The 23,235-nt window shown below is 35.4% G+C and overlaps 1 long non-coding RNA gene across 1 annotated transcript in view; it reads left to right on the forward strand.

Annotated features, from left to right (window-relative positions):
- Positions 1-23,235, forward strand: part of LOC120889005 (uncharacterized) — a 410,936-nt gene that overhangs the window by 195,419 nt on the left and 192,282 nt on the right. The window lies entirely within an intron of this gene.

Consider the following 23,235-nt stretch of genomic DNA (forward strand, 5'->3'; position numbering starts at 1 on the left):
TTCTCACTTTTGAATATGAATGCAAAATCATAAACAAAACATTAGTGAACAAAATACAGAAATATATGGAAAATTAAATGATCAAATTAGGTTTATCCCAGGATTGAAGAATAGTTTTACACTAGGAAATCTAGTAGTATATTTCACAACATATTAAATCAGGGGAATATAGTATATGCTTACTCTACTAAATGCAAATTAATATAACATTCAATATACTTTTATTATGATAAAAAATTTAACAGAAAGAAAATTTATCTTTTTCTAGGCTGGAGTAATATATTTTGCAAACATAACATATAAAATTATAGCAATGCCATGACATCAGCAGGGTAGCAGATTAGTAAATCCAAGGTCATCATTATTTCAGAAATATGTAAATAAAAATGTACAGACAAAATTACTTTGTGAGAACTGCCCAAACCATCTAAGCAGCACAATATCCACAATAAGCACAATACTAAGAGAGTAATACAGCAGAGGGAAGAAAAGTGTGTTACTTTTATCAAACACGCCCTTCCCTCCTCCATAATAAAGCATTGTACAATTAGAAAAAAATCTGCCAACTGTGTTTTGAGGATGAACTCAAAACATACAAAATAAATCATATTGAATAAAAAGACTGCTTTCCCTATAAGATCAGGAATAAGAAAATGATGACTGCTCTCAATATTTCTATTTAACATTGTACTAGAAGTTCAAGTGTGTTTAACAAGACAAGAAATATTAACAAAAGGCATACAGTTTAGAAAGGAAGTAGTGAAGTTTATTTATTCATAAACAACATGATTATTTAATGTGGAAAAATCTGATGAAATCTGCAAAATATATCCTGGAAAAATAAGTGATCTTAATAATACTGCAGAAGACAAATTCAGTATAAAATGATCTTATATGATACCCAAATATGATATCAAAAATGTAAAATTCAAAAAGTGCCACTTTAAATAGCACCAAAAATATGGAAATACTTAGGAATAAGTCTGACAAAAGATGTTCAAGATTCAAACATCAATAAATGATAACTATAAAATGTATCTTACAGTACTTAAAGAAGACCTAAAGAAACTGAGAGGTATATATTATTCATGGATTGGAAAACTGTTATGATTCTGATGTTATAATTATCCCTAAATTGATATATAGATTCATTGCAATTTCAATTAAAAACTCAGCAGGCTTTTTTTTTCAGAAATGGATAAAATGATATAAATCCCACTTGGCATCAGGATAGCCAAAGTAATCTTGACAAAAAGACAAAAATGGTTGCTTCCTGATTTCTGAAATTACTATACAAGTAATCAGGCTGGGTGTCTTGGCACGTTTGTAATCCCAGCTCCTCAGGAGGCTGAGGCAAGAGGGTGGTGAGTTCAAAGCCAGCGCCACCAAAAGCAAGGTGCTAAGCAACCCTGTCTATAAATAAAATACAAAATTGGGCTAGGGATGTGGCTCAGTGGTTGAATGCCTCTGAGTGCCTGGTATTCACTGCCCCCCCCCAAAAAAAAACAGTAATCAGTAAAGACATGTGGTCCTGGCATAATGATAGATATATATAATGATAGATATATAAAAAATTAAATGGATTAAAAATTCAAAAATAAACACACACAATAAATAGAAAACTGAGTTTGGGGGCAATTGAGTGGTGAAATGACTATTTTTTCAATATGTGATGTTAAAACAATTGGTTATTAATATGCAAAGAAAGGAGTTTGGTCCATATCTTACACCAAATTAAAAAATGGCTCATGCACTTAAATGTAAAACCACCAACTATAAACTTTTAGGAGAAAATCCTTGTTCCTTGATATTATTAATTGAATTGTGGCCCCCAATGCAACCTTCAATTTATATATTGAAGTCCAACCTGTGTGGTACTATATTAAGGAGTTACTCAAGGCTAAATGAGGCCATAATGGTGTGGTTCTATTCCAATGACTGTCCTTATAAGAATGAGGCACCAGATACGTCTCTCTTACATATCTTAATAATAGATGGCTTCTTTTTTTCACAGAGTAAAGTCCTTAAGAAGACACAGTGAAAAAAAAAAAAGAAGCATCTATTTTCAAGCCAGTAAGGGAGATCTCACCAGGAATCAACCATGCTCGTACCTTGATCTTGGACTTTTAGCCTCCAGATTGAGAAAATAAATATTTAATTTTCCCAGTTTGTGGTATAGTGTTATGGTAGTCTAAGCTGACATTGAGTAGGCAATTCTTAGATATGCCACCAAAGTTTGACCCATAAAAACATGCACCATATTATCCAGCTATCCCCCTTCTTTATATGTATCCAAAGGAAATAAAATAAACATACCAAAGATATACATATATGTCCATATCTATTTGTGGCACTATAAACAGAAGACAAGCTATGGAATCATTCCAGATGCCCATCAACATATGAAGAAAATGTGATATCATATATATATATATTATACACACACAGAAACACACCGAGAAAAACACAATGTACTAATATTTAAGCATGAAAAGATGAAATCTTTTCATTTGCAGCAAAATGGAGAGAAAACATAGTGCATGATATTAAATGAAATAAACAAGACGAATACAAGTACAGTATGTTGTCTCTCACGTATGAGTAATGATAACTAGAGTTGGGCAGGATACGTTGTTGGGGATGATGGATAAAGCAAGGTTGGATTTGATTAGTGCATGTTGTATGCTTATGTAGAAATATCACTGAATGTGCCATTAACATGTTAATCAAAAGAAAAATAAAAAAGCTAAATCAAATAAATTTTAAAAAAATTTGGACTTCATCAAAATTAAAACCTGTTTTCAAGAGTGTTGGAAACAACAATAAATGCTGGTGAATATGTGGGGGAAAAGGAACTCCTATACACTGTCGATAAAAATGTAAATTAACACAGCCACTATGGAAATCATTATGGATGTTCCTCAAAAAATTAAACATTGAAATACTATATGTTTCAACCATACCATTCCTTGGTATTTATCCAAAAGAAGTTAAGCCAGTATACTTTAGAGATACATGCATACCCATGTTTACCGCAGCACAATTCACAATAGCCAATATATGTATTCAGCCTACGTGTCTATCAACATATGAATGGATAAATAAAATTAAAGCAATATAGATTGCAAATAAGCACAAGAAAATATATTTAACATTATTAGTAATTAGTGAAATGCAAATTAAAACCACATGTGATACCATTATTAGTGGAGATATGGAAGAAATGATGGGTGGACTGTAAAACAATGCAACTACTTTGAAAAACAATTTGGCATTTTCTTAAAAAGTTAAACATATATTTACAATATGACCTTCTCTTTCCACTCATAGATATATACTGAAGAGAAAGAAAATGAACACCAGTATAAGCCTTTACATGAATGTTCATTTATCATAAGCCCAATCTGGAAATAGCATGAATTTCTATTAACAGATGAATGAATAAACAATGGAATACTACTCAACAATATAGAGAAATGAATCACTAGCACAATCAAAAAAGGATGAATATTAAAAATAATTTTGCTGAATGAAAAATATAAACAATGTGGACTGTATAATTGAATTATATGAACTTCTTGAGATTTAAACTTATCTATACTAACAAAAAGCACCTAGTGGTTGCCCTAGGATGGGTGGGAGAAATTATGAAGGACACAAAGAAACATTTAGGAGTAATGAATATGTTTATTATCTTGATTAAGATGATGGTTTTGTGGCTGTACACATGTGTCAAAAGTTATGCAATGTCAAATTTTACACATGTGCAATTTATTGAATATATTATATCTTCATAAAGCCATTAAAATGGTATGTGCTAAACAAAAAAATGAAGTAATATGTAATAAAAACATAAAACAAAATGTGAAGATAATATTTAAATCATTTCATATTGGGGGAGGAGTTTCAATATATAATTTACATTTAAATTTGTTATATAATTACAAGAGTAAATATTAAAGGTGAAAAGCAGCATGTTAAACTCTCAAATCAAAATAAAGAAAAATAGAATTTAAGAAATCCATCTTAAGAAAAATAGGAAAGAAGGAAAAAACAGAAAAAGATTGATGTCTAAAAATCTCAAAATATAAGGAAAAAATTAGTTTGAATATATACAAAATGAAGTTACTATAACATAATGGGTTAAATGACAGTTGCTATAACTAAATGGCTTACTGGAATAAAAGTGACAAAAACAAAAGCTAGGTCCTTGCAGTTTACAAGAAATGTTTAAGACATAAATATGCCAAAAAATGAAAGCAAAGAATGGAAAATAATATACTAGGCAAATAATAACAAAAACAAAGTTGATGTGGCAATGTTAATACCAGACACCATTGATTAGGGGAAACTCATTGATAAGTATTTTTAATGTTTTAAATATAATTCTTTTTATTAGCACATTGTATTTATACTTAATATTGGAGTTCATTTTGACATTCATGGAATATAATTTGCTCCATTTCAGTTCCCAATACTTCCCTTTCCCTCTCTTCCTCCCTCCCTCTATTCCCTTTCCTCTAATCTACTGTCTTCCTCCTATTTTTTGGTAGTTTTTTTAAATGCTTTATAGATTTTTTTTCTACTTCTATGCAAAATGTCATTGTTATTTTATGGGTATTGCATTGAGTCTGTAGATTACCTCTGGTAGTATTGCCATTTTAACAATATTGATTCTCCAAATCCATGAACATGGGAATTCTTTCCATCTTCTAGTGTCTACTCAAATTTCTTTCTTCAGTATCCCATAATTTTAATGTAGAATTCTTACACTTCCTTAATTAGGAATATTCCTAGGTATTTTATTTATTTTTGAAGGTATTTTATTTTATTTTGTCAATGGGATTATTTCCATGATTTGTTTCTCAGTAAATTCATTATTGGTGTATAGAAAAGCTATTTTGCTGAATTTATCAGATCTAAGTCTTTTTGTGGCGTCTTTTGGATTTTCTAAGTATGGAACCATATCATCTACAAACCAGGGTAATTTGACTTGTCTTTTCAATTTGTATAACTATATTTTTCTCTGGCCAAATTGTTTGTGCTAAAATTTCTAGTAATATATTGAATAAGAGTGGCAAGAGTGGAAACTTATTATTATTCCTGATCTTAGAAAAATGTATTATTCCTGATCTTAAAGAAAATGCATTCCTTTTTTTCTTTATATATGATAGCAGAATGCATTACAATTCATATTGCAAATATAAAGCACAAATTTTCATATCTCTGGTTGTATACAAATTATATTCACAACAATTTATGTCTTCACACATTTTCTTTGGATAATGATGTCCATCACATTCCACCATAATTTGTAACCTCATGCCCCCTTCCTTCCCCTCCCACCCCTCTGCTATATTGGCTATGATTTTGTCATACATAGCCATTATTATGTTGAGTTATGAACCTTTTGTAATTAATTTGTTCAGGGCTTTTTTCATGAAGCAATGCTGCTTTTTTGTTCTTTTTGGTTATACATAACAATAGAATGTATTTTGAAATATTATACATACATTGAGTATAACTTCCCATTCTTGTGGTTGTACATGATGTGGAGTTAAACTGTTCGTGTATTCATATATGAACATAGGAAAGTTATGTCTGATTTATTCTGTCCATCCTATTCCCATCCCCTCTCTTCCCTTTATTCCCCTTTATCTAATTCAACTTCTATTATCCCTGCCTCCATTGTGTGTTAGAATCCACATATCAGAGAGAACATCTGGCCTTTGGTTTTGGGGGAGTGGCTTATTTCACTTAACAATGCTGGATTTTTATCTAAGTTTCTTGTGCATCTATTTAGATAATCATGAGAATTTTATCCTCAATTCTATATACGTGCTGTTTTACATTTATTGATTTATGTATGTTGAAGCATCCTTGCATCCCTGGAATGAAGCCAGGTTGGTTATATTTTTTTTAATCTGTTGTTGAAATTTATTTTCAAGTATTTTTTGAGGGTTGTTGTACGTAGGATACAACATACAACAAGGATATTGGCCTGTAGTTTTCTTTTTTCAGTATTTGTTGTAGCTTCTTTGTATAAGTTTGAAGAGCTCTAACTGCCTTTGTTATGTAATAGTTTGAGTGGTATTGGTATCAGTTTTTCTTTAAATGTCTGATAAATCTCAGCAGTGAATCTGTCCACTCCTGGACTTTTCTTTGTTGGAAGACTATTTAATACTTCTTCAATTTGTTACTTGTTATTTACCCATCTATGGTTTGTCAATTTTATTTTTCTTTTCAAAGAATCAACTCTTTATTTCATCAATCCTTTCTATTTTTAAGTGCCTATTTCATTCCTTTCTCTTCTGATGATATTTTTACTTATTATCTTCTTCTGATTTTGGTTTTGGTTTGCTCTTATTTTCTAAGACTTTTAGATGAATCATTCAGTTATTTATTTGGGATCATCTCTCTCTCTTTCTCTAACATAGGAACTCATAGCTGTAAACATCCTACAATAATGCTTTTGCTGTGTACTTGCTGTATCCTATCAGTCCTGATATGTTTTTTTCCATGTTCTTTTTGACTCTAGAATTTTTTTTTTAATCCTCCCACAGATTTTTTAAATGATCCACTATTCTTTCAAAGAAGTATTGTTTAGTATCCATATACTAGTATAGTTTTTTGTTGTTTCTCTTGCTGTTTATTTCTAGTTTCATTTCATTGTGATCTGACAATGTGTAAGGAATTATTTCAAAATTTTTATTTGTCAAGACTTGCTTTTGGTCCTAAACTGTAATGTATTTTGGGAAAAAAAATTCCATCTGCTGATAAAAAGAATTTGTATTCTGCAACTATTCAGTGAAATATTCTGAAGATGCCTATGGAATCCACTTGATGTATTGAATAATTTGGCTTTGATATTTCTTTGCTGTTTGTTTGGATGATCTATCTGTCATATGGGGATATTGAAGTCACTCACCATTATTATTTGGAAATTTATCTCTCTCTTAATGTCCTGTAGTTTTTGTTTTATAAAACTGGATTCTCTGATGTTCAGTACACATATAATTTATAAACACTTTTTCTTTGATTAATTGTTCTTTCTATCCAAAAGCAGAGTAGCTATATTAACATTCATAAAACTCTACTTCTTAAAAATCAGTCTTTGTCTCTTCTGACTAATTTTGATTTGAAGTCTCCTTTGTAAGACTTGTGTACAACTACTCTGGTTTGATTCCTGATTCCATTTCCTTGGAGTATCATTTTTCATTCTTTCACTTTCAGTTTGTGTATATCATTGTGAAGTGAGTTTCTTTCAGGCAGCAAATTGTAAGGTCTTATTTTTAATCCAATCAACCGTTCTGCATTTTTTTAGTTAAAAAATTAAGTCCATTTACGCTAATAATTTTGATTTAAATGTACATTCTAGTTGGTGTCATTTTTTGTTTGTTTTCTTCTGGAAGTTTTGAATATGTTTGCTTCTTTTTCCTTATCCATGTTAGTGATTTGATATCATATTGACTTATTAAAGTTTCATTCTTTCTGAACTTTACCTACTCTCATGATTGTGTTTATATTGCTTAACATTTTGTGTGTATGGTTTCTTTAAGTATCTCATGTAATGCAGGTTTAGTGGTCATGAATTCCCTTAGTTTATGCTAATCTTGTAAGGTCTTTATTTCTGCTTCATTTCCGAAGGAATACTTTGCTAGATATAGTAATCCAGGTTGGGAGTTATATTCTCTTTAGAGTTGGAAATGCATCATTTCACGACATCTAGGCCTTTATATTTCTATAGATATAGTTTCTCTTATACCTAGTTATACATTTCATTCCCAAGATTTGGGAAAATTTGAGGTTTTATTTCATGGAATAGATTTTGTACACCTTTATCCTGTAGCTCAGCTCACTTGTCTATTCTGATTATCTGTATGCTTGCTGTTTAATGGTTTCCAATAGATCTTATATACTTCTTATTTTTTCTTATTACTCTCTGAATGTGATAACTGATCAGTCTTTTCTTCAATACCTAATATTCTTTCTTCTCTATGATCTAGTCTATTAACAATTGGCTTTCAACAGAGTTTTCTTTTTAACTTGTTGAGCTTTTTATTTACACAATTTCTTTTTATATCTGCTTGATCCTTTTTCAGAATCTCTTATCTTTTTATCAAATTGCTCTTTTATATTCTCCATCATCTCTCCTAATTCATTCCATTGTTTATTTGTATCCTCACTGACATAATTCATCATTTTTTTAAAAAAATCAATCTTTTGAATTCTTTGTACAGCATGTTTTCTACTCTAATATCTTTGGATTAGGTTACTAGAGAGCTATAAACCTTTGGAGAAGTTACATGCCTTTTTTCATGTTTCTTGTGTTTCTATGCTGAGATTTCTGCATTAGTTGAGATGAATATCTCTTCCATTTTTATGTGAGGGTCTAGAGAGCATCTTTCCTAATGTACCCTTGGGATATCAGTTTGCTGTGTAGGGTTGTGATTGATTCCAAGTGGAATTCATAGTGTAGTTTCCTTGTGACTTCTTTAGCTGAGATTAGTGAGTCTTGGCCTAAGGGGCCCACTTTTTCTGTTGGTGTTACAGGCGTGGAGTACCTTTGTCAGTTCAGGCAAGTGTGTTGTAGATAGTGGAGCATATGTGGTATACTCTCTGTGGTTACTTCTCCAGTCTTTGCAGCAATGTGCAATCTCAAAAGGTATGGAAGTAACCTATACTGAAGTTACTAGTTGATGTGGTGTTGATACTACTGGTTATGAGTTCTGCTCCCTCACATATTGAATTTTGAACATTAGAGAAACACGCAGAGGCAAGCATTTAAAGCAGGGTTTATTTTAAAAGACTTCTTTGCAGAGGGAAAAGAGGGATTGTTGGTATCCAAGAAGCAGGTGTTCTGCCCTTTTTCACACGTCCTAGGCTTTTTTGTTCTCCTGCCCTCTTCCCATTATCATACTCCTTCCTGCTTACAAGACTAGGCATTTGGCTAGGCCTAGGAAATGCTCAGCGGGATAGCCAAAAGATGGGGAACAGGTGGACTGAAGGGGGAAGGGCAGGATGGAGCAGCCAAGGACACAATAATTAACAACCTTATAGCTCCCCCGAAGAGAGGGGCAATTCCTGGGATAAATTACCTTAGCAACAGATTACAGCTAGGACCTGTTCTTAATAATGGTGAAGGAAGGGCTCTGAAGGAATTAACCTGTCACTCTCTCAGGGACAGTCCCCAACTTCCTGGACTAACTCAAAATTGGCCTCCTAGATCTGACCTGACTAGATTTACCTACCTATACTGTCTGCCTGTCTAATTCTGGCTTTAGTGTCCACAAGAGTTGAACTATTTTTCACTATTATTGCTAAGGTGGGGTGTTGTCCAGGAGTGGGACTTCAGGCCTTCTGTAGCCCTAGTCCCTGATCATAAACTGGGGGCTTTTGTTTCCCCTATTCTTTAAATTGAAGTGTGTACTAAGGACTAGGTTATGGATGGAATAAACAGCAGTTCCTCTCAACTGGGCTAAAGGGTATAATTCGGTGGCAAAGCACCCACCCAATGTGTTAAAGGTATTGGACTCAATCCCTACCCTTCTCAGAATAAAGAAATCAAACAGGAATAACAAAAACAACATAAAAAAATAACCAATTAAAATTATCACAATATCACCAATGACAGTAGAAAATGGCAAAATAATATGTAAAAAGTTATAAAAGTAAAATTTATAAAAAGTATAAGAGGAGGAAAGCAAAAAGGGAAAAAAGAAAGAAAAATATTATTTAAAAATTTAATAATGAGAAAGAGGAAAAGAGAAAAACATTTTAAAGAATAAAAAAAGTAAAGCAGGCTCAAAATAAGAAAAAAATAACAAAATAAAAAAAACAGTCACAAATTTCTTCTAACTGAGGTGCTTGGATTACATGTTTCTTTCTGGGTCTTCTCATGTTGGAATATGTCAACTATGGGGGGTTGGTAGTTGATGATAGCAAAAAAACAGTTGTTTTTCCTCTTAGCTCCCACAGAATGCATTGGGGGTGGTATGCACGCTGTACTCTGCCCCACATTTCTCTCTGAATTGGTTAGTGGCAATATTGACGGGGCTATATTCACACCTGAGGCTTTTTGGAGATGTACCCAGGGGTGTGGTGAAAGTTGGAGCCACCACAAACACTACGTTTTTTTCCCCAGACCGTTTTTCGTTTTTTTTTTTTTTTTTTTTTTAAGAGAGAGTGAGAGAGAGAGGGGGACAGAGAGAGAGAGAGAGAGAGAGAATTTTAACATTTATTTATTTTTTCTTAGTTCTTGGCGGACACAACATCTTTGTTGGTATGTGGTGCTGCTGAGGATCGAACCCGGGCCGCACGCATGCCAGGCGAGCGCGCTACCGCTTGAGCCACATCCCCAGCCCCCGTTTTTCTTATTTTGAGACAGGGTCTAGTTGCTTAGGGTTTCTTTAAATTGCTGAGACTGGCTTTAAACTCACAATCCTCCTGCCTAAATCTCCCAAATCACTGGGATTACAGGCATGCGCCACCAAATGCCATCAAACTTGGTTTTCAAGCCCTTCTTGTTGTTTAAAGTTAAGTAGTTTATAGAGACCAGGAGGGTACACACTCCTACAGAGGCCCTCAGTCTGTATATCCTGTATACCCAGGATGGGGCAAATGTCCAAATCATGGAGTATCCTAACAATGTCTCTGAAAGTGGGGGAAGCTATAAAATCACTGAGTTTTGCGCTAGAGGTGGTATTACAGCAAACCAGCAATTTACCAGCCTAGGTTTTTGTGTTTTCAGACCTGACTGCCACCACAACAAAATAAAACAAATCAAAACAAACAAACACTCATGCTCGGTCTTGCTATTTTTCACAGACAGTGGGACCAGCTACCAGCTAAGGTTGAAAATTGCTTTATAGTTTTCTCTAGGTTACCTTTCTCCTTCTCTGTGCTCTTTTAGATTTCCCATCATTTTATTAATTCCAGAGTTCTTCCTCTTTTTCTCTCCTGTGAATACAGCTTCTCCTTTGTTGCCCTCTGGCTTTTCTCACTCACAGTGTTGCATGAAGAGAACTTCCATTATATAATCTTTTTTTTTTTTTTTTTTTTGGTGCTGGGGATTGAACCCAGGGCTTTGTGCATACAAGGCAAGCACTCTACCAACTGAGTTATATCCCTAGCCCCATAATCTTATTCCTTTCTCATGAAACCTTTTCTAACTTTCAAATGTTGAACAATGTGAAAGCTTTAGTTTTTCTTTTTGCAGGAATGCATTCTTCCACTGAGCTTCACTCCCAACTAACATTACCTATTTTAAGAGAGTGACCATTAAAAATAACCTTGGGATATTAGGATAAAAGGGAATATCATTTTGGAATTGTATTTAGCTCTGTATAAGAGAAAATTCAAATAACAATGGCTTTAAATAAGAGAGAGCCTTGTTGAACAGACTGTAGTGGGGGTCTCTCTGAACTACCTCATGCTGAACCTGAAGGCTGAAGGGCTGCCCCCCAACCTGGGAGATGCCAAGCAAGCTGATAATGGAGATTTTCTGCTAGGTGGGCCTATCCTTCCTAGGCAAACTAAATCTGCATATATATATTTCCTGCCTTTTGTCTCACTTTGCTACCTCTTCTCTTTTAAAAGACTTCTCAGACTTAGAGATTCCAAGATGGAATGTTTGAAAAAAAAAAGTTTCTTCTATCTTCCCTCAAAGCTGGCTTTGATTAGACCTGTTTTTCTATTGAATTGAATCTGAGTATCTATGAAACAGCAAACGATATAGTCTAGCTTCTTTTGTTTAGCAACAGTGCCACCTGGTAACACTTTTCTTCTTTCATCATAACAAGGAGCTCCAAGATAGGCAGCTTACTTAGGATGCCAGCTAACTTAGATCTCCGTTTTTGGTTTTTTGTTTCTGTTTTTCTTTTATGGTGGAGGCATGAGATGGCTGCAGATGCTCTAGTAATTCCTTCCACATTTAGGGGAGACAAAAGGAACAAAATACAAAGGCAAAATTAAATGCGTCTTCTGAGTTTATTTTCCTCCTCCAAACACAGCTAGCACATAAATGCATATCTACAAACAAAAACCACAAAAACTCTCTCCTAGGGCTTTCCGCACATGCCCAAGTCTCTGGTGGAACTGGAGGCCTGGACAGTCCCGCTGCCCCCGGCGCAGGTCCCCCACCCACCCACCCACCCCCACTCCCCCACCCCCCCACCCCCCCCAGGAAGGAAATACAAAGGTTCATTATTCTTCAACACTTTCTGTCATCACCACTATTATTCAGTGGTCTTCAAAAGGTTTTAGCCAGTACAATAAGGTAGAGAGAGACAGAGAGAGAGGGACAGACAAACAGATAGAGATGGAGAGACACACAGACACAGAGAGGAAACTAAGAATTGGAATACAATAAAAAGTATTCATAAACAATGTTTGTCTATGATAAACTCAAAATAATCTAAAGAAAAAATTATAGTAATTAAAAATTTATCAATGTGGCTGCTCACATTATCAATATGTACAAGTCCATTGCATTTCTATATATCAGAAATAAACAGTTTGAAAGTATAATTTTTTTAAAAGTTATCACTACAATGATAATGGAAATTAACCAGGTACCAAAGATTTACACGACCTTTATGGTGAGAAGTATAACTTTATTCAAAGACTTTTAAGAAGACCAAATCATGGCCAGTTATATTACTCTTATTAGCAGATTCAAAATCATAAAAATGTTAATTCCTCCCAACCTAGTTTATACAATCCAAATCCAAGTACATATTCCAATAAAATAGGGCTTTTTAAAGAGACTCTACAAGATTAATCAAAATTTTGTCACATTTTAAATATGAAAGAATAGCCAAGATAATTTTTAAAAAGAATAAAGAAACATCAGATATCAAAGCATGTAATAAGTCTATAGTGATAAAGAGTATAGTATTTGTAAAAATGAAAAGAAAAAGAAAAACACATAAATGAAACAGAATAGAACCTAGAATCCAGAAACTGACCCATATATATGTAGGTATTTAGTACAAGATAAAGTGGCATTTCAAATGAGTGAAAAATGAATTGAAAAACCATCCTCTACTTCAGAACAAAGCCTGTCCAAGTAAGAGGTCATGCCCCTTGTCCTTGGAAAGACCCACAGAGCACTCCTAGGCATATACTCACCCTGCTGAGTTGTTTATCTACAAATAACAGGAAAGATTTGCAGCACCAGGTGTCCCTGACTCAGGCTAGGTGGGGACCCATAGCAACCCCCTAGCAGCCACCAATCAGCATGAGACAGGGAAATACCTGGGATGCCAGATGACCCTCCCAGTAGTTTATGGTGGTTGATAACAAGTTGGGAAACCCTGTAGTTCAGCACGTAAACCTCTCGTGGCTTAAACCAATCAGTTCAAAGGAATCCCCCACTTGTACTAGCCAATCACCCTTACCCAACTTGTTCACACCAGTGAACGTGCTAATCATGTTTTAGAGTTGTTTTATGATTTTCCCGAGGTGTGTGATAATTTGGTAAGAGATGCTATGATGTATGTGGGGTCCCTGCCTTCCCCAAAGAGTGTATAAAACTGCTGCAAACCCTGGGCTAGGGGCCTCTCAGCATCACTAGTTGCTGTGTGCACGTGGAGGACCGAGCTGGCTTGCAATAAACACCTCTTTGCTGCTTACATCGATTTTGGTCTCTGGTGGTCTTTTGGGGGTCCTGAATTCGAGCATAACAGAATAAATCAGTCAACCATTATTTTTGGACAATTGGCCACTGATTTAGGAAAAATAATCCTTATTTTCTATGCCACACTTTCCAAAAATATGTTATATTTATATTAAAGTTATAACCACCACAAACAAAATTATTAAAATGATTAGAAAAAAGTACAGGTTCATATGCTTATGAATATGGAGAATGAACTGTTTTAAAGAGACATAGAAATCTAAAATCTTAAAGAAAATGTTGGTAAATATGACCACTTTGAAGCAAGATATTATTGCATGGGAAAATATTAATAAATAATGTTAAAAGGTAAGTCAAATTCTAGGAGAAAATATGCAAAACATAATACACAAAACATTCACACCTAAAATGCATCAATGAACCATACAAATCAATAAAAAGAGACTATTCAATAGAAAAATTGGCAAAGAATATGACAAGATTATTCACAGACAAGTACTTATAGTGGCATATAAAATAAATTATAAAATTGCAGATTATTATTAAATATCATTGTAGAGTAAATCAAGGAATCAAATTAAAAAAGAGAGAATATTTTTACCAGCAGTTTGGTAAAAATATTAATAATATAAAGTGTTCAGTAACATATTGGAAAATGAATACACAATTGGAATGAGTGAATATTGTTATGGCTAATGTCGGGGGGAAAGAAGGAATATTTTCCATGATTCAGCAAAAAGCAGATACCACCTAAACTGCACTTTTTAAAAATTATTTTCTCATTCAGCCTGACTCAACCTCTTTAGAATCAAGGTAATTATATTTCTCATCTTGTCACCGGAAAGACTTATTCTGATATTAGTCTTCAGGAAGATCAGTCTATGCATAACTTGGTGCTAGAGGAGAGAATTTCTCACTGAAACAATGGAGAGAGCTTAAATCAAGAAAATAAGTAGAGCCAAGAACCCTGTGAAAACCACTGCCCAAATAGATCTACATTTGAGGGGCAGAGATAGATTTCAGGAACTGGGGTATCTATTATTGCCAAGCAATGTACTAGGCATTGGAGTTTACATTAGTGAACAATTAAACTAGGTCCTTGACTGTATATCAAGGAAATATATGTCAGCTGGTGGTAATTATCATGAAGAAACAAGGTAAGAAGATACAGTGATACAAGGGACAGGTGGTGGTAGGTCTTTTAGAAAATGTTTAGGGAAATGATTTGGGAACCATAAATAAGTTTGGTGCTTGGAGAACAGCCAGAAGACCAGTGAGGATGAAGGGAAGTGACAGAGAGATTAGAAGATAAAGGAGAAAAGGTAGGCAGAGACCATATCAAGAAGGTGATGAGAAGAAGCCTTGCTCTAGTGGAAGACAATGAAGAAAAAAGAATCAATACTTCAAACAGTGACTAGAAGCCAGGTTTTCTGACTTCTATCTAGGTCAATGCTCAGTCATTCAACTCCATCATCAAAACTATAACTTCCAGGAGCTGTTGATGTGGCTCAAGCAGTAGCGCGCTCACCTGGCATGCATGCAACCCAGGTTTGATCCTCAGCACCACATACAAACAAAGATGCTGTGCCCACTGAAAACTAATAAATAAATAAATATTAAAATTATCTCTCAGGGCTGGGGATGTGGCTCAAGCAGTAGCGCGCTCGCCCGGCATGCGTGCGGCCCGGGTTCGATCCTCAGCACCACATACCAACAAAGATGTTGTGTCCGCCGAGAACTAAAAAATAAATATTAAAAAAATCCTCTCTATCTCTCTCTTTCCTCTCTCACTCTCTCTTTAAAAAAATAAAGTAAAATTCTCTCTCTCTTTTTAAAAAAACTATAGCTTTCATTTATTGTACTCTTAGTATGTAGTAGGCACTTTACTTAAATTACTTGCAATTACCCTATAAAGTAAGCTATTAATATCCCCATTTTCAAAGTTTGGTTACTAAAGAGGTGAAGTTAATTGCCTGCCTAAAGTTACAGAGCTAATAAATAGTGAAGTTGGTAGTACAACCTAGATCTTCTGAACTACAAATCTGTTCTCTTTCTATTATACCAATTATTTTTGAATATTTTCATAAAAGCATAACAAATTTTCATACAAATATTTCATGTGAAAGACCAATAAACATAAAAATGAACAAAAAACAGAACTTCCTTGGTTGAAGCAGAGGTGAAGGACCTAGAATCTGCATATGAGATCCTTGTAAAAATATTTTTATTAATTATTGATGGACCTCTATTTATTTGCTTGTTTATATGTGGTGCTAAGAATCAAACCCAGTGCCTCACACATGTCAGGCAAGTGCTCTATCACTGAACCACACAACCCCAGCCCATACTAGATCTTTTTTTTAATAACAGCTGACAATAATCTGTGGCTGAAATTGAGCTAACAGTTAACATGTATTCAGTAATTAAATAATCCTCACAACCCTATGAGGTTGAACAGTTATTATCTCCATTTTAAAAATATTTTGTTGTAGATGGACATAATATCTTTGTTTTATTTATTTTTATGTGGTGTCGAGGATGGAACCCAGTGCCTCACATGTGCTAGGCAAGCCCTCTGCCACTGAGCTACAACCTCAGCCTATCCCCATTATTTTCAAAGGAGAAAACTAGGGCTCAAAAAGTTAAGTTGCTTGCTTTAAGTCATAAACTAGCAAGCATTTGAAGCTGGGATTCAACCCCAGGCAGCCTGATCCATAACCTGTAACATTAACCATGTTACCTTCAAATAAATGTACCTACAAGAAACCTGTAGGGCTCTCCTAAGCACAATTGCTATAATAGACTACACCCTTTTTTGGCGGGGGAGCATGCTGGGGATTGAACTCAGGGGCACTCAACCACTTAGCCATATCCCCAACCCTATTTTGTATTTTATTTACAGACAGGGTCTCACTGAGTTGCTTAGCACCTCACCATTGCTGAGACTGGCTTTGAATTTGCAATACTCCTGTCTCAGCCTCCCAAACTGCTGGGATTACAGGCATGTGCCACTGCCCCTAGCTGGACTGCACTCTTCCCATAAAGGCCATCTCCTCCCCATGGCATACTTGCCCATATTTAATTCTAGTCTCCATGCATATGCTTAAGCTACTACCTGGATGGTCCTATCCACTCAAGTTACCTAAATTGTCCTCATCCTTCATGTTATGCTCAAGTTTTACTTCCTTTAGAAAGTTTTCCCTGAAATTAGAGTTCTCAGTTGTTTCTGACTCCTCTGAACACCCTGCATGTGGTGTGTGAACAGCATAATAAGTTTTCAAATTATCATCCAAAGTAGTATTTTGTGAAGTATATTCCAGAAACATCTAGTTTTCTATAGGGATATTTCATGGACTGTCAGGAGTGATAGGAGGCCAGGAAGATGGGGTTCTAGGTTCCCTCACCTGATTACTTGTGATGATAAAAAGCAGTTCCTCTTTTCATGTATGGTTTGTTGCTTGTTCATGTATGGCTTCCACATAACATCTTACATAAAGATGTTATGTGGAAGGGTATGCTAATAGCAACAACAAGTGTGAAAAGCTAATGCTCTGTTTCAAGATGTGTTTTACTTTGCAACTGTTTGAATCATAAGAAATTGTCATTTTTGAGGGGCTGGGGTTATAGCTCAGTGGTAGAGTGCTTGCCTAGCATGTGTGAGGCACTGGGTTCAATTCTCAGCACCATGTAAAAATAAATAAATAAAATAAAGGTATTGTGTCCATCTACAATTAAGAAAACATTTTAAAAATTTTAATTTTTATGGGTTAATAGCAGTTAAATACCAACAATTTCATATGGTTCACACTATTACATGTTTTTCTCTTATTCCTGATCTCACATGCATTGTTCATTACAGTTTGGAAGACAGTCACAGAAACTCAATCTCTATTATGGCAATGGGACCCCATCTCATGTAGGTGTATATTTGGGCAACTCTTTTAGAGATCAGTAGACAAAGCTGGGATGAGATGGGACAAATATATAACAAAAAATTATGGTTGGGGACATTGAACATTCTGTACTCTCTGAATGCATTTTAGTTGTTATTATTATGCTTGAAAGAGGGACCCCCAAAAGACCACCAGAGACCAAGATCAATGTAAGCAGCAAAGAGGTGTTTATTGCAAGCTAGCTCCGTCCTCCATGCGCACAAAGCAACTGGTGACGCTGAGAGGCCCTGAGCCCAGTGTTTGCAGCAGTTTTATACACTCTTTGGAGAAGGCAGGGACCCCCACATACATCATAGCATCTCTTAGCCAATCACCACACACCAGAGGAAAATCATAAAACAACTCTAAAACATGAGTAGCACGTTCACTGGCTGGAACAAGTTGGGTAGGGGTGATTGGTTAGTACCAGAGGGAGATTCGTTTGAACTGATGGGTTTAAGCCAGGAGGGAGTATGTGCTGCACTACATGGTTTCCCAACATGCTATCAACCACCATAAACTACTAGGGGGTCATCTGGCATCCCAGATATTTTCCCTGTCTCATGGCGATTGCTGGTTGCTATGGATCCTCACCTAGCCTGACTGAGTCAGGGACACCTGATGCTGCAGATCTCTCCTGTTATTTGTAGATAAACAACTCAGCAAGGCGGGTATGTGCCTAGGAGTGCTCTGTGGGTCTTTCCAAGGACAAGGGTCACACCCCCTTCCTTGGACAGGCTTTGCTCTGAGGTAGAGGCTGGTTTCTCATTATGTGAGTCTTAAGCTCTTTGTAAGGCACAATTACCCCAGAAATTACTCTGAACAGGGTGTCCCATATAAATGCAAAGCCATTGAAATAGGAAGATGCTGCATATTTCTTGAAAGTGATATTTGAACATTTTGTCCCAAAGGCATATTTTGCTGGCTACATGAAAAAACAAAAAGAATGATCTTGTCAGCAGTTTTGGGAGATTGTTCCATTTTTTGTTAGATTTGCATAAGAAATCAGTATTTGAGCAAGTTAGAATGGGCTTTGCAAAGGAATATTTACAGAAATAGTATCCCTTTTTCCCTTATGACAATGGCTAGCACAGTGCCATTGCCTCAGCCAGTACTTGGCAACTGCTAAGGAGAATATTCACTGCCAAAGGCCTGTATACTTCAATATAAGCAGAAGAGTTTTAATAAGTCCCTCCACATCCTGAAAGGGTTGTAAGCTATTCTGCTTCCAGGCCAGCAGAGGGAGGACAAGTATAATGCACATTTTCCCAGAGGGAGGTGATAGGAAAAGGCATAAGAAGCCCTAGTAAAAGACGATTGCTTAACAATTTCCAAATCAGTTTCCCCAAAATTTTGTTAAGGGATTTCACAAGATCGCATGTGGTGGACAGAATATTTGTATGACTAATTCTATTTAACTCATAAAGAATGAAGCTTAGGAAGTAAAGAGACTGAGCCATTTTTCTTATAGGCTTCTGAAGTTGCCCCAAATCAGCAGGAGAAGACAGGGTAGCTATATGAAGGAATTGGAACGAACTTGTCAGCTGGGTCTCTGTAGAAAAATGGCAGAATACTGTATGGGACCTAGAATTAGCAGGGTTCAAGAATGACCCTACCCTCTCAGGGTGCCTGTGGAGTGAAGTTTTAAAGGTTGAAGTATAGAGAAAAATACTTTTGACTGTGAGTCAGGCAGATCTGACTAATACTATATGGGTGCTATGACCTAACAATATGATCTCAGTCAAGTGGTCACAAACTGTCTCTCTGAACCTCTTTGTCTCATGTCAAAAATGGAGGCAATGCTATTAATTTTGTATAATTCTTTAGAGGTGAAAAAGATAATGTATGTGGAGTACTTGGCGGAGTAGGTGTTCAACAAATCAGCAGGGTGAGATTTTTAACAAAGTTTTAGTGCATTGTAGTTGTACATTGTAGTGGAGTTCATTTTGACATATTCATAAATGCATATAGCATAGTTTTTTCCATTTCAATCCCCTTGCTATTCCCTCCCCTCCCTTTCTTCCTCTCTCTGATCCCCTTCCTCTATTCTACTTGGCTTTCATCTATTTATTTTAATTGGTGCATTATAATTATATATAAAATTGGAATGCATTGTGATATATTTACACATGCACATACCATAATTTGCTCAACTTTATTCCCCAGTTCTTCCTTTTTGTCTCCCTTCCTCTCACATCCTGGGTCCCCCTGCAGATTGGGCTTTTTCAATGTATTTGTTTATACAGAAACCTCAGTTCATCAGGCCCTTGATGGCCAGGGAGGTGAAAGGGCTTGCCATAGCTTGTAATCCCTAAGTCTGGACTCTATCTGCTATCTTGAGAGAGGTAGATACATTAAAGAGGCACTGTTTCTGCCTACTGCTCTCTTTACTTGCTGAAAGGAACACACAGAAAGAAAATGATGTAAATACTGACTGGCAACACCATATATTAAGAAAATACAGATCCCCCTGATGAGAGTTGAAAGGAAAATTCAGACAGGATATAGAGTATAAATCTGGGTTAGTGGGATTCATAACATAAATATCTTTTTAAAAATATGTTTGTAGATGAATAGCATGGCTTTACTTGTTTATTTTTTTATGTGGTGCTAAGGATTGAACCCAGTGCCTCACACATGCTAGGGAAGTATGTGTCTTTGTGTGTGTGTGTGTCTTTGTGTGTGTGTGTGTGTGTGTGTGTGTGTGTGTGTGTGTGTGTGTGAGAGAGAGAGAGAGAGAGAGAGAGAGAGAGAGAGAGAGAGAGAGAGAGAATTTCAATTTAAAGTACAAATTCAGCCAGTTGGTAGGAATGAGTGAAGTGGAAGTTGAGAGAATCATTACAGAGTAGAGGGAAGAAAACTTTCAGTTTTCTGGTAAGACATCTCTATATTATGTTCATATTTTGAATAGGTAATAAATACCAATAACAAATTTTAAGTTACAAAAACCTACACAGTAAAGAGAAATTTTCCCTCCCTTTTGCTATTTTTGAGCCACCAAATTCATGTTCCTGGAGGCAATTATTTTTATGAGCTTCTTGAATCTACACACAGATGGTGGCATGCTTGTACATGCTGTTCTGCATCTTAGTTTTTAAATTTAAATTGTTCTGGATCAGCACATCTAATACTGTCAATGGCTGCATATAGTGTTGTATCATTTAGATTTAACAATTTATTTAACAAGTCCCCAATAGACATGTAGATTGTTTACAAACAACATTGCAATTAATATCCACATTTTATACACATGCAAGTTTATTTCTAAGATAAATTCCAAGTGGAATTGCTGAGTTATGCACATTTAAAATTTTGATAAATACTCAGTGCTCATCATAGAGGATGTTGTCAACATTCATAATGTGTCAGAATGCCTGTTTCTTTACATCCTGCTATGCAGTGCTTTTTATTTATGTCAATGTGACAGGTGAAAAATGTTATAGCTCAGTTTGATTTTGCTTTCCTCTTACCATGAGTGAAGTTATAAGCGGCTTTCCCATATTTAAAAGCCACTTGTATTTCTTTTTTATTAACTTCTCTATCATATATTTTGCCAATTTTATCACTGAGGTTTTCATCTTATTTATATTGACTCATGGGAGCTTCTTAAATAATAAAGAAATCAGTATTTGGGGATTAGAATTACAAATGTTTATTGTTTCATTTTTTTGTAACTTTGCTGTATTTCATGTGAGCAAAAATTTTTATTCCCAACACAAATTTCATTTATTAGAATAGTTCTACAATACATGTTTTCAACAAAATAAACCACAATTCATGAAGGGACAGAAAAAAGTAATACAGAGATTTAAGAAAACTTATCTTCATTCATTTTTACCTTCTGTTGCCAAGCAGAAAATCTGACTTTAATGTAGTCAAATTTAACATTCTTTTTTCCTGTGTATTTTGAGTGATGTGTCATTGTTAGAAAGACTTTTAATAATGTATCTAATATTTTCTTTTATAATACTTAATTTTGCACTTAAATCATTGATCCATATAGAAATTATTTTGATGTAAGATATGCAGAAGATACAGTTTTATTATTTTTTGAATTTTTCAATATTTATTTTTTAGTTCTCAGCAGACACAACATCTTTATTTTATTTTTATGTGGCACTGAGGATTGAACCCAGCACCCCACGCATGCCAGGCATGTGTGCTACTGCTTGAGCCACATCCCCAGCCCAAGTTTTATTTTTTATGGATAGTTACTCAGTTATCCCAATATCATTTCTTGATTATTCCATTTTCCCCCAATAACTTGAAATACCACTTTTATCATATACTAAATTCCCATATGTATTTGGATTGACTTATGAACTTATGAACTTTCTTTTCTTTCTTTCTTTTTTTTTTTTTTTTTTTTTTTTTTTGATTATCAGGTCTGCATGAGTCCAGTCTCTGTTACTTCTGCCTGTATAAGTCTGAGCAGGTTTTAATTTCTCTTAATTTAATTTTCTCATCTGTTCATGTACCTCAAAAGGGTTGTATACATTGCAAAATATAGTTTAAATGAAGTTGTAGCATAAACTTCAAACACTAGTCATTTGAATGCATTATTATAGATGTTGAATACCTGAAGGAAAAATTTATATAGTTCTGCTTAGGGCAATAGGTGGAAGAACAAACAGTTTTAATTTCCCAGCAAAGATCAAAATAAGCACTTCTGGCCCTTAAAGAAAGATCCACTTGGGTGCTGACAAAATTAAGAAAAACTGAGGTCAATTGTATCATTAAGGTAGTACAGTGTTAATACTCAACAGGCATTAATATTTAAAACGAGCTGATAAGGATTAAGGGGTGTGTGTGCGCAGCACACTTGCACTTGCACTTGGGGTGGAGTTTGTATAAAGGCAAGAGCCCAGAAGTAATTTTAGTGAAGTCAGGAAGGAATCTGAAGAGACAGATGAGGGAGTCTGAAGGGAGAGAGCCTCAGATGTTAAGACAAAGAAGAGAGGAGCAGAATTGGGGGACCCTGAAGGAATAGGCAGGGATTTTTTTTTTTTTTTTTTGCACATGAAGCAAATCTTTTAATGCACTTTAACACTTTTGGCTTAAAACTTCAGTTATTATTCCAGGTGAAATTCTGAAACTTCAGCCATACATCCTTATGTTCTTGGTGAACACTTGAACCTCGCTCTGTGAGAAGACAAGGTCCCAGCAAGTCCCCAGGCAAGGGGAGATGGGCAATGGCACTCCACAGGCACACAGGCCAAGCCAGGCCACGTCCTTCTTGGCCTCTCTGGATCTCAAAGGGGCTGCAGAAACTGGCTGGTTGTCCTAGCCAGTGATCACACCACGAGTGGGTTCAGTCACCTTCCTTCCCAAGGTCCTGCATCTCCTTATGGGCGCTCAGCTTCGGGCGGGCAAAATCCCTGGCCCCGAGATGGCGGTGGCGCTGTGCAGGTTGTGGCACCGCAATGGCATAGGGAACGCCCAGGCATCCTGGCCACGCCACAGCCATCTGGCCGCCTCGCCGCCTGCAGAGGGCAGGGATTTTTGTTACTGTGTATTTTAGTGCTAATGAACACCCAAATCATATAACATTTGAAATTCCATCTACTGAAATTCCTCATTTTGTAGATTTTTGACAGTAAGTTTCAATAAGCAATATAGATCTCATGTTAAAATATTTGCATCTCTGGTATCAACAGTTGCATC

The sequence above is a fragment of the Ictidomys tridecemlineatus genome, chromosome X, assembly GCF_052094955.1.
Source record: "Ictidomys tridecemlineatus isolate mIctTri1 chromosome X, mIctTri1.hap1, whole genome shotgun sequence".
Taxonomy (NCBI): domain Eukaryota; kingdom Metazoa; phylum Chordata; class Mammalia; order Rodentia; family Sciuridae; genus Ictidomys; species Ictidomys tridecemlineatus.